This window comes from Triturus cristatus, chromosome 2_2 (assembly GCF_964204655.1).
Source record: "Triturus cristatus chromosome 2_2, aTriCri1.1, whole genome shotgun sequence".
Taxonomy (NCBI): Eukaryota; Metazoa; Chordata; class Amphibia; order Caudata; family Salamandridae; genus Triturus; species Triturus cristatus.
Window position 1 is genome coordinate 1201360265 of NC_140582.1, and position 15170 is coordinate 1201375434.

The following is a 15170-nucleotide window of genomic DNA, read 5'->3' on the forward strand; positions in this document are numbered from 1 at the left end:
TGTGGGTGTTGGAGGGCTTCCTGAGTGGGGAGAGGGAGTTGGCGCAGTCGCTGATCCACTGTCTGAGATTGCGAGCGGCGGTGTCGGGGTCATTTGGATCTGCGGGTGGGATCCGGGCGAGGGTGGTGGAAAGCTGGTCTTGGGTGACTTTGCTCCAGCAGCGGTGTGGCATCTGTTGGGTGCGGTGGTGCGTGGTGGGTTTCCGGAAGGTGAAGTGGATGCAGCTTTGATCGGTCCAGTGGAGCTCGGTGGTGTGGTTGAAGGAGATGTGGGAGCTTGCGGAGAAGATGGGGTCAAGCGTGTGGATGGCGGAGTGGGTGGGTGTAGCTGCTCAAACCAGTGCAGAGAGTCAGAGCACTTTACATCACACACACATTATACAGAGACAATCATTCGTGGGTAATTCATTCTAGGAAATATTATATAAAGCAGTGAAGATTACAAGATTGTCACGGGCTCCTATGATCTTCTCCTCAGGATGACGCCGATGCTATGTAAGGGTCCATCTCCCATCCGTCCCCAGTCCGGTATATGTGTAATACCCTCGGACTCGGAAGACAGGTGGGCGAGGGAAGGAAGGGTCGGGACTGCAGGGAGAGAGACCTGAAAGAGACAAGTGGAAGGCTTAGTCACAGGGTTTGCTGGTGCCCTCGTCTCAACAACCCCCACCTTATGCCTGACCTATCCCCGTACCTGCTACTCCTTCCTCTCTGTCTGGATCTCTCTGCGGTTGTCTGGAGGTGGCCTTGGCCCAGTTGCTTTTACTGGGTGGAGGCCCCAAGGGACGAAGTGGCAAGGGGGTGGTGAGTTCACCTCTCAACCTTCCTGTTGTTTCACGGGAGAGTGTAGAGAGAGCCCCTCGGATGCCGGAGGAGCCGGCGACGAAACTGGCCGACGCTGCCACTCAACGCCCGGAAATCCTGGGGCGGAGGAGCGTCTCGGCGGTAGAGGCGCTCACCTCCGTGTCGTCCCGTTGCTTCACGGGTGCGTGCGGAGTGAGCGAGCCCGGTCCGGTGGAGCCGGTGTCAAAGGGGGCTTGCGCTTCGACTTGACGCTCGGAAATCCTGGGGCGGAGGAGCGTCTTGGCGGTAGAAGCGCTCACCTCCGTACCGTCCCGTTACGTCACGGGTACATGCGGAGTGAGTGAGCCTGGTCCGGTGGAGCCGGTGTCAAAGGGGGCTTGCGCTTCGACTCGACGCCTGGAAATCCTGGGGCGGAGGAGCGCCGAAAGGGTCTGGGAAACCCTTGATAGGGTTCTGAGGTCTCTAGCGTAATCTCCGCTAGGTTGTGCCGGGTCCTCAGGCGGATGTATGACGTTACAATGCACACTTTTACAACGCATGCACTTACAACGCATTTTTTACAACACATAATCCATTACAACGCACTACACTTACAACGCATGACACTACAACGCATTTTTAAAAACTACCATTACAACGCATACCATTACAACGCATAATATTTAATTGCATTTAAGGTAAGTATTAGATAGTATAGGGGTAAAAATTACTTTTCTAACTCCAGGGGGTGCAACAGTAGGGTAAGTGTTGGATAGTATAGGGGTAAAAATTACTATTCTAACTCCAGGGGGTGCAACAGTAGGGTAAGTGTTGGATAGTATAGGGGTAAAAATTACTATTCTAACTCCAGGGGGTGCAACAGTAGGGTAAGTGTTGGATAGTATAGGGGTAAAAATTACTATTCTAACTCCAGGGGGTGCAACAGTAGGGTAAGTGTTGGATAGTATAGGGGTAAAAATTACTATTCTAACTCCAGGGGGTGCAACAGTAGGGTAAGTGTTGGATAGTATAGGGGTAAAAATTGCTATTCTAACTCCAGGGGGTGCAACAGTAGGGTAAGTGTTGGATAGTATAGGGGTAAAAATTGCTATTCTAACTCCAGGGGGTGCAACAGTAGGGTAAGTGTTGGATAGTATAGGGGTAAACATTACTATTCTAACTCCAGGGGGTGCAACAGTAGGGTAAGTGTTGGATAGTATAGGGGTAAAAATTACTATTCTAACTACAGGGGGTGCAACAGTAGGGTAAGTGTTGGATAGTATAGGGGTAAAAATTACTATTCTAACTCCAGGGGGTGCAACAGTAGGGTAAGTGTTGGATAGTATAGGGGTAAAAATTACTATTCTAACTCCAGGGGGTGCAACAGTAGGGTAAGTGTTGGATAGTATAGGGGTAAAAATTACTATTCTAACTCCAGGGGGTGCAACAGTAGGGTAAGTGTTGGATAGTATAGGGGTAAAAATTACTATTCTAACTCCAGGGGGTGCAACAGTAGGGTAAGTGTTGGATAGTATAGGGGTAAAAATTACTATTCTAACTCCAGGGGGTGCAACAGTAGGGTAAGTGTTGGATAGTATAGGGGTAAAAATTACTATTCTAACTCCAGGGGGTGCAACAGTAGGGTAAGTGTTGGATAGTATAGGGGTAAAAATTGCTATTCTAACTCCAGGGGGTGCAACAGTAGGGTAAGTGTTGGATAGTATAGGGGTAAAAATTGCTATTCTAACTCCAGGGGGTGCAACAGTAGGGTAAGTGTTGGATAGTATAGGGGTAAACATTACTATTCTAACTCCAGGGGGTGCAACAGTAGGGTAAGTGTTGGATAGTATAGGGGTAAAAATTACTATTCGAACTACAGGGGGTGCAACAGTAGGGTAAGTGTTGGATAGTATAGGGGTAAAAATTACTATTCTAACTCCAGGGGGTGCAACAGTAGGGTAAGTGTTGGATAGTATAGGGGTAAAAATTACTATTCTAACTCCAGGGGGTGCAACAGTAGGGTAAGTGTTGGATAGTATAGGGGTAAAAAATCTTATTCTAACTCCAGGGGGTGCAACAGTAGGGTAAGTGTTGGATAGTATAGGGGTAAAAATTACTATTCTAACTCCAGGGGGTGCAACAGTAGGGTAAGTGTTGGATAGTATAGGGGTAAAAATTCCTATTCTAACTCCTGGGGGTGCAACAGTAGGGTAAGTGTTGGATAGTATAGGGGTAAAAATTACTATTCTAACTCCAGGGGGTGCAACAGTAGAGTAAGTGTTGGATAGTATAGGGGTAAAAATTGCTATTCTAACTCCAGGGGGTGCAACAGTAGGGTAAGTGTTGGATAGTATAGGGGTAAAAATTACTATTCTAACTCCAGGGGGTGCAACAGTAGGGTAAGTGTTGGATAGTATAGGGGTAAAAATTACTATTCTAACTCCAGGGGGTGCAACAGTAGGGTAAGTGTTGGATAGTATAGGGGTAAAAATTACTATTCTAACTCCAGGGGGTGCAACAGTAGGGTAAGTGTTGGATAGTATAGGGGTAAAAATTACTATTCTAACTCCAGGGGGTGCAACAGTAGGGTAAGTGTTGGATAGTATAGGGGTAAAAATTGCTATTCTAACTCCAGGGGGTGCAACAGTAGGGTAAGTGTTGGATAGTATAGGGGTAAAAATTACTATTCTAACTCCAGGGGGTGCAACAGTAGGGTAAGTGTTGGATAGTATAGGGATAAAAATTACTATTCTAACTCCAGGGGGTGCAACAGTAGGGTAAGTGTTGGATAGTATAGGGGTAAAAATTACTATTCTAACTCCAGGGGGTGCAACAGTAGGGTAAGTGTTGGATAGTATAGGGGTAAAAATTACTATTCTAACTCCAGGGGATGCAACAGTAGGGTAAGTGTTGGATAGTGTAGTGTAATATTATGCGTTGTAATGGTAGGCGTTGTAATGGTATGCGTTGTAAAGGTAGTTTTTAAAAATGCGTTGTAGTGTCATGCGTTGTAATGTCATGCGTTGTAATGGATTATGCGTTGTAAAAAATGCGTTGTAAGTGTAGTGCGTTGTAACAGTTGCGTTGTAAAGGTTGCTCCCCCCTCAGGCAAGGGAAATACTAGGAGCAAGGGTCGTGGAGGGTGTCACGGCTCGGGGAACCTGGATTAGTTCGGTCCCGTGGTTTCCTCCCAAACACTCACCTATGCTGTTGCCGGCAAGTCAGTTGGAGCGCCCGGGCTTCAAACAGCGGGTTCAGGCGTGTCTAAATCTTGCGAGCTGGAACGGAGGCAGTCGTCAGAGCGATCGTCGCGGGGCCGTGGATCAGCAACTGCGGGTCAGGAATCATCGGCAACGCCCCCAAGGAGGTTGATGACTTTATCCGTTTCCGGGGCTCTTGCGATGGCACGTGACGCGGTGCTTGCAGTGCCTCTCGGGAAATGGAGTCCCGTTCCTTGCGGTGTCGTGGTGCGGTGCTGAGAATCATGACAGCACATCCCCCTTCACCCCGACTCCGGGGCCCGCGGAGCCCCCGGGTTTGAAGGGTGAGCGGCGGTGAAAAGCCGCCACCAGGCGGGCGGCATGTACCGCCGAAGCAGGCTCCCAGGAGTTCTCCTCAGGTCCATAGCCTTTCCAAGCGAGAAGGTACCACAGCTTGCCTCTCACCAACTTGGAATCCAGGACGCGTCGAACGACGTATTCCTGTTCATGGTGCACCTACACCGGGGCCGGTGCCTTCCGCACAGGACATCGAGAGGGCTTAAGCAGCGACACGTGAAACACCGGGTGTATGCGCATCTGCGGGGGTAGACGCAACAGTACAGCCACGGGGTTCACGTGTCGGACAACTGGGTAGGGCCCTATGAACTTAGGTGTGAAGGCACTGGGTTTTCTGAACCGAATATTCCTAGTGGATAGCCACACCTTCTCCCCCTTGTGGTAAACCGGTGCCGGCCGGCGATGTTTGTTGGCCTGGGATTTGTACCGGTTTTTCGCCCTCTGCAGGTTTAACCGGGCTTGCTTCACGGCCGTGTGAATAGTGCAGAGTCTACTCCGGACGTCGGGAAGAGGAGCGTTCCCTCGAGGATGGATAAAGGGAACAAAGCGAGGATGGAACCCAGAGGCTAGGAAGAAGGGCGTGAGGTGAGTGGAGGAGTGTTGGGAGTTATTATATGCCACCTCTGCAACCCACAGTAAGTCGACCCATGTGTGTGAGGCTTGGTCCGTGTAGCAGCGCAGATACTGCTTGAGGGTCTGGTTTAGCCTCTCCGTCTGGCCGTCTGTCTGTGGGTGGAAACTCGTGGAAAGGGAGGAGCTGATGCCAAGGTGTTCACACCACACTTTCCAGAACCTCGCTGTGAATTGCGACCCCCTGTCCGACACTATTCCCAGCGGGAGACCATGGAGCCGCACGACGTGTACCAACAGTAGTTTTGCAAGTACCCCAGCCGTGGGAACCTGTTTGCAGGCGATGAAGTGTCCCATCTTGGTGAGGTAATCGATGACGACCATGATCGTGGTGCATCCCTGGTCCTTCGGTAATCCCACCACGAAGTCAATCGAGATTCTTTCCCAGGGGTTCATCGGGGTAGGGAGAGGCATCAGCAGGCCTTGTTTCCTTTGATGGTCTGTTTTCATTTGGGCACATACCGCACACCTCTTCACCCAGAGCAACACATCCGGCCGCACAGAAGGCCACCAGAACTGCCTCAATACTTTTTCAAGGGTTTTTGTTCCCCCTGTGTGACCGGCACAGGGCAGATCATGACACCAGGAGAAGACGAGTTTTCGAAGTGGGAGCGTGGGGACTAGTACTCTGGAACCACACATGGGAAGGCCGTGTTGCAGGCACCATTCTTTGTGGCTTCTTAGCCACGAAGCCCAGGCGAACGTCTGGATCCCTTGCTTCGCTCCTTGTAGGAAGGACTCGGTTTTGAGGCTGCCTATGACTTGCTCCGGTGATAAAATGGACTGGTCAGGCGTCACCACAGGAAGGTCTAACAGACCCTGTCGTGATAAAGCATCGGCTTTCCTGTTCTGAGTCCCTGGTCGATACGTGACTAAGAAGTGGTGCTCTGCAAAAAAGAGCATCCACCTCTTTTGACGAGGAGAGAGGTGACGAGCGTCCCGTAGGAACTGGAGGTTGCGATGGTCCGTGTACACGGTTACCTGGTGCCGAGCTCCCATCAGCCAATGCCGCCATTCCAGGAAAGTCTCACGGATGGCCAGCAGCTCTTTTTCAGAGATGGTGTAGTTGAGTTCAGCGGGGGATAACTTCTTGGACATGAACGCTACAGGATGGAGTAGCCCGGTGTCCGGATGGCGTTGAGACAGGATAGCGCCCACCGCCTCGTCGGAAGCATCGGCCTCTACTATGAACGGGAGATCTGGTTTGGCATGTCGTAGGATGGGTGCTGACGTAAAGGCCCTCTTAAGTTGATCAAAGGCGGTCTGGGCTTCGGGAGACCATTGGAATGGAACTCCTTTCCGTGTTAGCTTGGTAAGCGGAGTTACCATCTGAGAGAAGTGGTGGATAAATCTCCGGTAAAAGTTCGAAAACCCAAGGAAGCTTTGTACTTCCTTCATGGATGTTGGTGGCGGCCACTCGGAAACCGCTTGGACCTTCCGGTCTGTCATGATCTGTCCTTCGGGGGTCAGCAGGACACCAAGGAACTCCACGGTGGTGACGTGGAACTCACACTTCGTAAGCTTGCAAAACAAGCGGTTTCTTTCAAGTGCCTTCAACACGTTTTGTACGTGGGCGATATGGTCTTCTGGGTTGGACGAAAAGATCAGAATATCGTCAATATAGACCACCATGTATTTGTCCAAGAATTCTCTTAGTACCTCATTGAGGAAATATTGAAAGGCTGCCGGGGCGTTGCAGAGCCCGAACGGCATCACCAGGTACTCGTATAAGCCAAATCTTGTTTTGAACGCCGTCTTCCACTCATCGCCCGCGCGTATCCGTACCAGATGATACGCCCCCCGGAGGTCCAACTTGGTGTAGATTCGTGCCTCTCGAACCTGTTCTAATAGCACGGGGATGAGTGGTAAGGGATACTGGTTCTTGACGGTCATCGCATTGAGGGCTCGGTAGTCGATGCAGCAGCGTAATTCGCCGTTGGCTTTAGGTATAAAGAAGAGGGGTGACGCCGTGGGAGAACTGGAGGGGCGGATAAACCCTAGCTGTAAGTAGGTGTCTAGGTATTCTCGCAGGTGACTGGTTTCGGACTCCGTGAGGGCATATACTCGACTACACGGAATGGTGGCTCCAGGGATCAGGTCGATGCGGCAATCATAGTCGCGATGCGGCGGCAGGTCTTCCGCTTTTTGTTTATCGAAGACTTCTTTATAGGACGAATACCATTCTGGGAGAGTCACCTCCTTCTCCGCGGCGGTGGCCACATGGTGTGAGGATTCGCTTTCCGGCACTTGAGCGACCTTTTGAGGGAAGCAATGGGCTTGACAAAAGGGAGAGCAAAACGTAATTGTGTTGGTAGCCCATTGGATGTTGGGCTCGTGTGTTCTTAACCAGGGCAACCCAAGGATGAGGTTGCATCGTGGGGCTTGAATAATGTTCAAGTTGAGCCATTCGAGGTGGTCCTCCCCTATGGCAACCCTCAAGGGCAGCGTCATATGTTTTCTGGGACCGGATTCCAGTTCCTTGCCGTCAACGGCAAAAACGAGTTCGGGGGTGCTTTTAAGGAGGAGGGGGATCCCCAATCGGACCGCTTCCTTATAATCCAGAAAGCAACCCGTGGCTCCGGAGTCGATCATAGCCCTGACGTTACGGGGGCCACTGCTGAGCGTTACTTACACGGTGACGAAGAAATGGTCGGGTTCTTTGGAGGTGTCGGCCTCCAGAGAAGGGATGGAGTGACAGCTTGAAGGTGTCCCTTCTTGTTCCTTCAAGCGCTTAGGTTTCCCGCCGGTCCCTCACTGGCGCTGGCTGCTGTTTGATTGGCTCGAAGGCGACTGGTTTTCGGGCGCACAGGGCATTCTTGCAAGAAATGGCCTTTCTTGCCACAGTAAAAACAGAGACCCTGTTTTTGTCGATGGTCCCGCTCAGTGAGGGTTAGGGAGGCTCTCACCGTCCCTATCTCCATGGGGTCCGCGCGGGTTGTTGTCGACTCCGTGTTGCGAGGATGGTCAGAAAAAGGAGGTACTCGATCCCTCCTTTTGTGTTCCCCCTTTCTTTCCCTGAGCCGATATTCCAGTCGAGAAGCCAGTTCAACCATGGCCACACAGGTACGCGGTTGGGGGTCTATTTGGGCGATGACATCTTTTAGGTCTTCCGTCAGCCCTCTGTAAAAGATCACGGTTTGTTTCGACTCAGGCCAGTCGGTCTCCGCCACCAACCTGCGAAAGTTGTTCACATACCCTAGGAAGTCGGTACTCGATTGGCGAAGGTCAAGAAGGTCGCGATCGGCAGAGAAGGTGTCTGCCCGGCGGTCAAATGTATTTTCGAATTCTTGACGAAAGGCGTCCCAGTCGTACAAGAGGGCATCGTCTCTGCGCACTATGGGGACAGCCCACTGAGCAGCGTCTCCTGTTAAGTAGGAGATAAGGAACGCCACTCTGGCTTGGTTGGTGAGGAAAAGCTTTGGTTTGCAGTGGAAATGCAACTGTACCTGGGTCAGGAATACCTGTACTTTTTGACTGTCCCCGTGAAACCTCTCAGGAGGAGCCAAGGGTATGTGAGCCGGCATTTCCACTACTACCTGGGGTGTCTGTGTAGGGGGAGGGTTCCCTGCATCAAAGGGATTGCGCTGGATGCGATCCAGGCGGGCGTGTATGGTGGCTGCTTCCGCTCTAGACGCAGCCACTTCCAGTTGTACTTGAGCCAATGCGGCCAGTACGTCGTCTAACGTAGTCATGACTGTGCACCGGCGTGATCAGGAGGAGATAATTCGTGGGCCGATGATTCTGTCACGGGCTCCTATGATCTTCTCCTCAGGATGACGCCGATGCTATGTAAGGGTCCACCTCCCATCCGTCCCCAGTCCGGTATATGTGTAATACCCTCGGACTCGGAAGACAGGTGGGCGAGGGAAGGAAGGGTCGGGATTGCAGGGAGAGTGACCTGAAAGAGACAAGTGGAAGGCTTAGTCACAGGGTTTGCTGGTGCCCTCGTCTCCACAACCCCCACCTTATGCCTGACCTGTCCCCGTACCTGCTACTCCTTCCTCTCTGTCTGGATCTCTCTGCGGTTGTCTGGAAGTGGCCTTGGCCCAGTTGCTTTCACTGGGTGGAGGCCCCAAGGGACGAAGTGGCAAGGGGGTGGTGAGTTCACCTCTCAACCTTCCTGTTGTTTCACGGGAGAGTGTAGAGAGTGCCCCTCGGATGCCGGAGGTGCCGGCGACGAAACTGGCCGGCGCTGCCACTCAACGCCTGGAAATCCTGGGGCGGAGGAGCGTCTCGGCGGTAGAGGCGCTCACCTCCGTGTCGTCCCGTTGCTTCACGGGTGCGTGCGGAGTGAGCGAGCCCGGTCCGGTGGAGCCGGTGTCAAAGGGGGCTTACGCTTCGACTCGACGCCCGGAAATCCTGGGGCGGAGGAGCGTCTTGGCGGTAGAAGCGCTCACCTCCGTACCGTCCCGTTACATCACGGGTACATGCGGAGTGAGTGAGCCTGGTCCGGTGGAGCCGGTGTCAAAGTGGGCTTGCGCTTCGACTCAACGCCCGGAAATCCTGGGGCGGAGGAGCGCCGAAAGGGTCTGGGAAACCCTTGATAGGGTTCTGAGGTCTCTAGCGTAATCTCCGCTAGGTCGTGCCGGGTCCTCAGGCAAGGGAAATACTAGGAGCAAGGGTCACGGATGGTGTCACGGCTCGGGGAACCTGGATTGGTTCGGTCCCGTGGTTTCCTCCCAAACACTCACCTATGCTGTTGCCGGCAAGTCAGTTGGAGCGCCCGGGCTTCAAACAGCGGGTTCAGGCGTGTCTAAATCTTGCGAGCTGGAACGGAGGCAGTCGTCAGAGCGATCGTCGCGGGGCCGTGGATCAGCAACTGCGGGTCAGGAATCATCGGCAACGCCCCCAAGGAGGTTGATGACTTTATCCGTTTCCTGGGCTCTTGCGATGGCACGTGACGCGGTGCTTGCAGTGCCTCTCGGGAAATGGAGTCCCGTTCCTTGCGGTGTCGTGGTGCGGCGCTTTGAATCATTACAAAGATGTAGGAATGAGTATCACATATCATCCATACTAGTATGCAGTATATTTTAAGAGTGTTTGGTCTGGAGAAGGAACGTACCACAGTGGTTGGGCTTGGCTTTACTATTAAGATTGCATTTCTACCCAAATTAACTTTTTTAGCCAAACTAGGATAATGAAAGACTGGGTGGGAAAACATAACGTTATAACTAGGGCTCCCGGTTTTATGGTATTTATTTTTTTAACATTTCAGTCTGTATTTATCCATTTTTATTTTCAGGCCTTTTTATCTGTATTTATCCATATCTAGTTTGTTTTTTGCATATAAATGTAGTTGTAAAACTGAACTTTTCCATATTTATTTAAAATGATAGACATGCACTCATACTTTGATGTCTGTCGTGTTTTAGCTATTGAAGGGGCATATTATCAAGGACGGCGTTAAAAATTATCTCCGGTTTAGTGGCAGAAAACTGCCGCTAAAACGGCGAAAATGGGCTTGATAATATGCTCTATGGAATTCCCATCGCAGCCCATGTTCTGGTGTGAACATGGGCTTCTATGGGAATTCTCCAGGTCATATTATCAAGGCCATTATCGCCGCATCAGCGGCAATTTTCTGCCGCTAAACCGGCAATAATGTTAACGCCGCATATTCACTGCGAGTGGTTTTGGAAAACAGGATAAATGGCGCTCAGGCAGGTAAACGGTAAGGTACAGCGAGAGAAAAGAAGAACAATGACTTCACGGTGCAAACAGGTCAGGGGAAGACCCAAAACCCCTGTGTAAGGTGTGGGCAAAAACCCATGCCAAAACAATTATAAACAAGTCCTGCGCACACGTTTACGATAAATAAGACATTCACAGAATAGTCAAAGTAGTTCAACACTTGTCGTTCTGTGAATGTTGTTTTAATTCAAGATGAGTTCATCAATACAAAGAGCGCCAGCCGACACGTGTTTCGTCAACAGGTAGAAACCTGTGACCCTTCAGGGCTGATGTAAGTGAGTTAGGGATGGAAATCGAGATGTCGGTGAAACTTCAAAAGGATCCGAGGTAGAAAACGGGTGTTCGAATCACAGAAACTGGAGTAAACAGATCTCACGGGCGGATACGACCGTGTACCAATGGAGCCTGGTGTAGGCGGGTAAAGAACAAGAGTGTCTCACTCGCCGTCCTGGATAATATGCCCCCAAGTTGCCAAATTGTTCCGAACAGTACATCCACTGGCAAATATTAGCATTATACCACAAATGTATGTTGGCAAATGCAGTTATTTAAAGACATTTCATCATGTTTTTTAATTTGTCATGCTGTCCATCTGCCCAGCTGTTGGGCTATAATTCATGAAAGGCAGCACAAAGAGTCACATAAAAGAAGCACATTTTCTGTGTTTATCAATTCTTAAAAATAAATGCAGACAGAGAACACATTGTTTTCTGTCTGTATTTTTCTATAAAAATCCGTAAAAACGGAAAACAGGGTACCTTAGGTATTACCCATAAACCTGCTCAGCCTAGATCCTTTCAATTTATTTCAGGAATGCCCCCCTGTGTGCTGCTACTGCCACCAAAATAAATGAAGAGTGAAGCCTGAGAAGCTTTAGAAAGGGCTTTTCTGTAGCCCCGGGGAGTCCCCGTGCACACCCGACAGACGCACGCAAGCAAAGCGCTCCTTGTTCAGTGTACCGGCGTCTGCTGCGGAGGTGGTACGGCACAAGGCGTTTGCATCTCAATAGAACGCAAGGCTTTTGCTGGCTGATTTTGTTTTGCCCCTGAAATGCCCTGGGAAGGATTCCACAGTTTAATAAAAGGACTGTGCACTGTTTGTACAATAATTAAAAGAAATGCACTGGTTTAGCCCTGTGCTCATAAAATAATGTGCAATATTTTAATCAGTAATGTGTCTTACTAATATATCTACTGACGTCCCTGCTCTTTTCCAGGTCCTGGGGCTCACATACACTGGCTCTGGGAGTGCCTAAACCTAAATGTGTTTCTCTAAAGATGAAAGTGAACATCATCAAGATTCCAACAGATAAAAACAAACCAACATAAGGCAAAACTGAAATCAGGACACCATGCTAACGCATGAACATTAAACACTTGTTGCAAGTGCATCCTGGTATCTCTCCCTTGAGTGACTTTACAACTTGTAAATTTGCAATTTTTTCTGTTGTTATTTCTTATGTAACTCATGTCCTTGTGTAACGCAACTGGTTCTTTTGTAAAGCGCTCTGACACCATCGGGTAATGCTCGCGCTATATAAAATAGCATTAAATAAATAAATAAATCCTGTGTGTGTGCCAATATTAAAAGACCAACCCTTTTGAGGGCCGGCCGAGCATTCTGGCTTTGTTTTGTTCAAATAAATGCAGTGCCTCATGATATAATAAAGTCGGAGGAGTTCTAATTAAGCGTGACTAATGCATTTTAATGTGGTGATGCGGTCATCTGCATTAAAATGCGTTAGTCTAACCCCTGATGCATGATACTTGGCAGGGCTGTACCTGCCAACTCACTCCCACTGTGTGTGACACAATATTGGCCCCCTTCACATGATCACCTGGTGAGGAGCCGAAATCAGCCACCCTCAGCAATCTTTTGGGGCATATTTAAAAGGTGAGGCCCCTAACACCACTGGAACATCATTAAAAGTGACATTCTTGTGGCGATGAGGCTTCTAAATATGCCCCCAAGGGCCATATGTACAAGAGAAGTGGCAGAGACGGCGTGAGGTCGGGAAGGTGTACGGGCGCCTTTACCTACGAGGAACTGTCTCGAGGGACCCACAGCCGAATCTCATAGGGAATTCTTTCTGCTTTTCTTGGAATACTACTTCCACGCTCTCCTAAGTGACACCAGATTGATAATTATAGGCCACGCACCTTCTTTGCTTATCACAAAATAGCTTTCTGGTCCTGAAGAAGTGCATGGGATCTCCTCCTGAGACCCTGATATAGCGCGAAACATGTTATTTATTTAGCTACACAGGGCCGTTATATCCCTCACAGCAGCACCACTTTTTTGTTTTTTTTTACTAATGACAGAGGGACCCCCTTTTTTCAATAAATTCTTCAAGCACCTCTCCATTCATTTTTTAACTTCACGCTAGGACACCACTGCCACTTACCCCACACACCCATACGGCTTTATTGAAAATATCTCTGAAAAAGTGACTCTTCGGAGGACCCGTAGGGCATTGCAGTGCCGGCCCGACGAAGAGCAATAGCCCAATGATGAAGCATGACAACCTTCTGGGTGTGTGACGGCATCATGAACAGGACACACCGTCCCCCCCAAACACAGTAGTAGAATGACAAGAGCTCTTTACACTTTTTTCCAATGATAGGAACGATGACTCTTGTTGGTTATAAGGAGCGTGTTGTTACCCTTCCTGGCTTAATGACACGCTCTGCCACTTCTGATACGCAGGGCTGCACCATATTTACAAGAATATGGTGAAACCCTGAGCGCAAGGGTGTCTGCGCGCAGGCGAAGATTGTTTATGCACAGGAAGGTCCCCTTCTTGCACATAAACAATCATGAAATGCTGTTTTGTAACTTTTATGAGTGCTGCTTAATGCAGCACACACAGAAGTTGCAAAACAGCTTCCTGTACATAAACAATCATTGGCCTTTTTCTGTTTTCATGTGTGCTGCACAAAGTAGCACACATGAAAACAGCAAAAACAAGGAGAAATAAAACATTTCTCCTTGCTTCGCCAGGTTAAGATCAGGTTTTCCAGGGTCTTAATGCTGGCGCTGCCTCCTATTTACGCCTCCCTTGTAAATGGGAGGCAGCCTCAGAATCAATGGGTGTTGGAGTGGAACGCCCACCGCAATACCCATTGCCCTCCCCTTCACGCTAAGCATAGCTTGAAAGGGGACAATGCAAACGCTGCAAAGCGGATGACGCAGATTTTATCCACCTTGGCTGGCTCTGCAAACCTATAGCGACGCACTGGTCACAGATAATGGGCATAGTGACCGAGATGATAGGGGTGGAGATTGCATGTACACTGGAGCTATGTCTATTAGGCCTGCTGAAAATGATATCTGGGGCGTAAGTTAGCAGCGGTGGCCCTATTACTGGCTAAACGCCGAACATCAATCTGTTGGGGCGGGAAAAATGTACTACATAAAGAAAAGGCTGCCTACGTGATATGGTCTACTGTAAAACACAGCTGGAAAACTATGCAAAAGAGCTACCTGAAGCCTCACGACGGCGAGATATCTGGGCCCCATATGTTGTTTATATGACGAATGCAAACTCAGACCTAACAGACTAATATATACAAATGTGGATAGTATAATATGCTGTGATCGATAACACGTGCTTTTACCTTTGTTCATTGTTAAGTACAAAGCGGCGATGGCCTCCCACGATAGAGGAATGGGCTATGTACAGATCAAGGAATCGCATAAGATGGAGATTGTTCTCACTGTTATTTTTTATGTTTATGCAGAATATTTGTCACTGCATTGCACAGCGGCTCCATATGCTATGTAATCGGACATGTGTAACATGGCAATGTGGAACTGTAACAAATGTCCTCTGTGTTATCAAAATCAATAAAAAGAAAAATATTACAAATAAAAAATCAATTTAAAAACAGCATAGCGTGAAAGGGGGCCTTATTTACAATATCAAGCAATAGGAGAGCGAGGAATAGAGGGGGAACCGTCCCTATCGCCTGTATGAATCAAGTAAACAATGTGGACGTGCCCAGACCTGTGTGGGGATTGGACTCACTGTAGTTGATTTACAGTGCCAAGGAATCCTTCGATTCTTTTAAAAAGAGCCCTCACACACCAACTTAGTTGGTGTTATGCTTCATCATCGGGGTCCCAACCGGGTGGCCGAATGCCGCCCAGTTGTGCTACGACGCCTGATTACAGCGGAGCAGGTGTGGTGCAGTGGTGTGATGAAGTGAAGTGTGAGTTAAAAATACCTCTGGGAATCCTGACCATGGGAATTTTATTTGTGGTGGCCCAGGGTATGTTAAAAATGAAGAAAGACAACTAGTGAAGTCATTAGTCTCTTAGTTGTCGACTTGGGTCAACATTTTTTAGCCCACAATTAAAGATACGAGGGGCTTTCGTCAGGACCAGGTGAAAAGTGTGAAAAAGTGGATGGCAAAATTACGCCATGTGTGTAGAATGGCCACACTCGCTAAAGTGTGTTGGGAAAAATAGGAGAGTTTGGACGGCGCCAAACAACCGAAATTGAGGTACC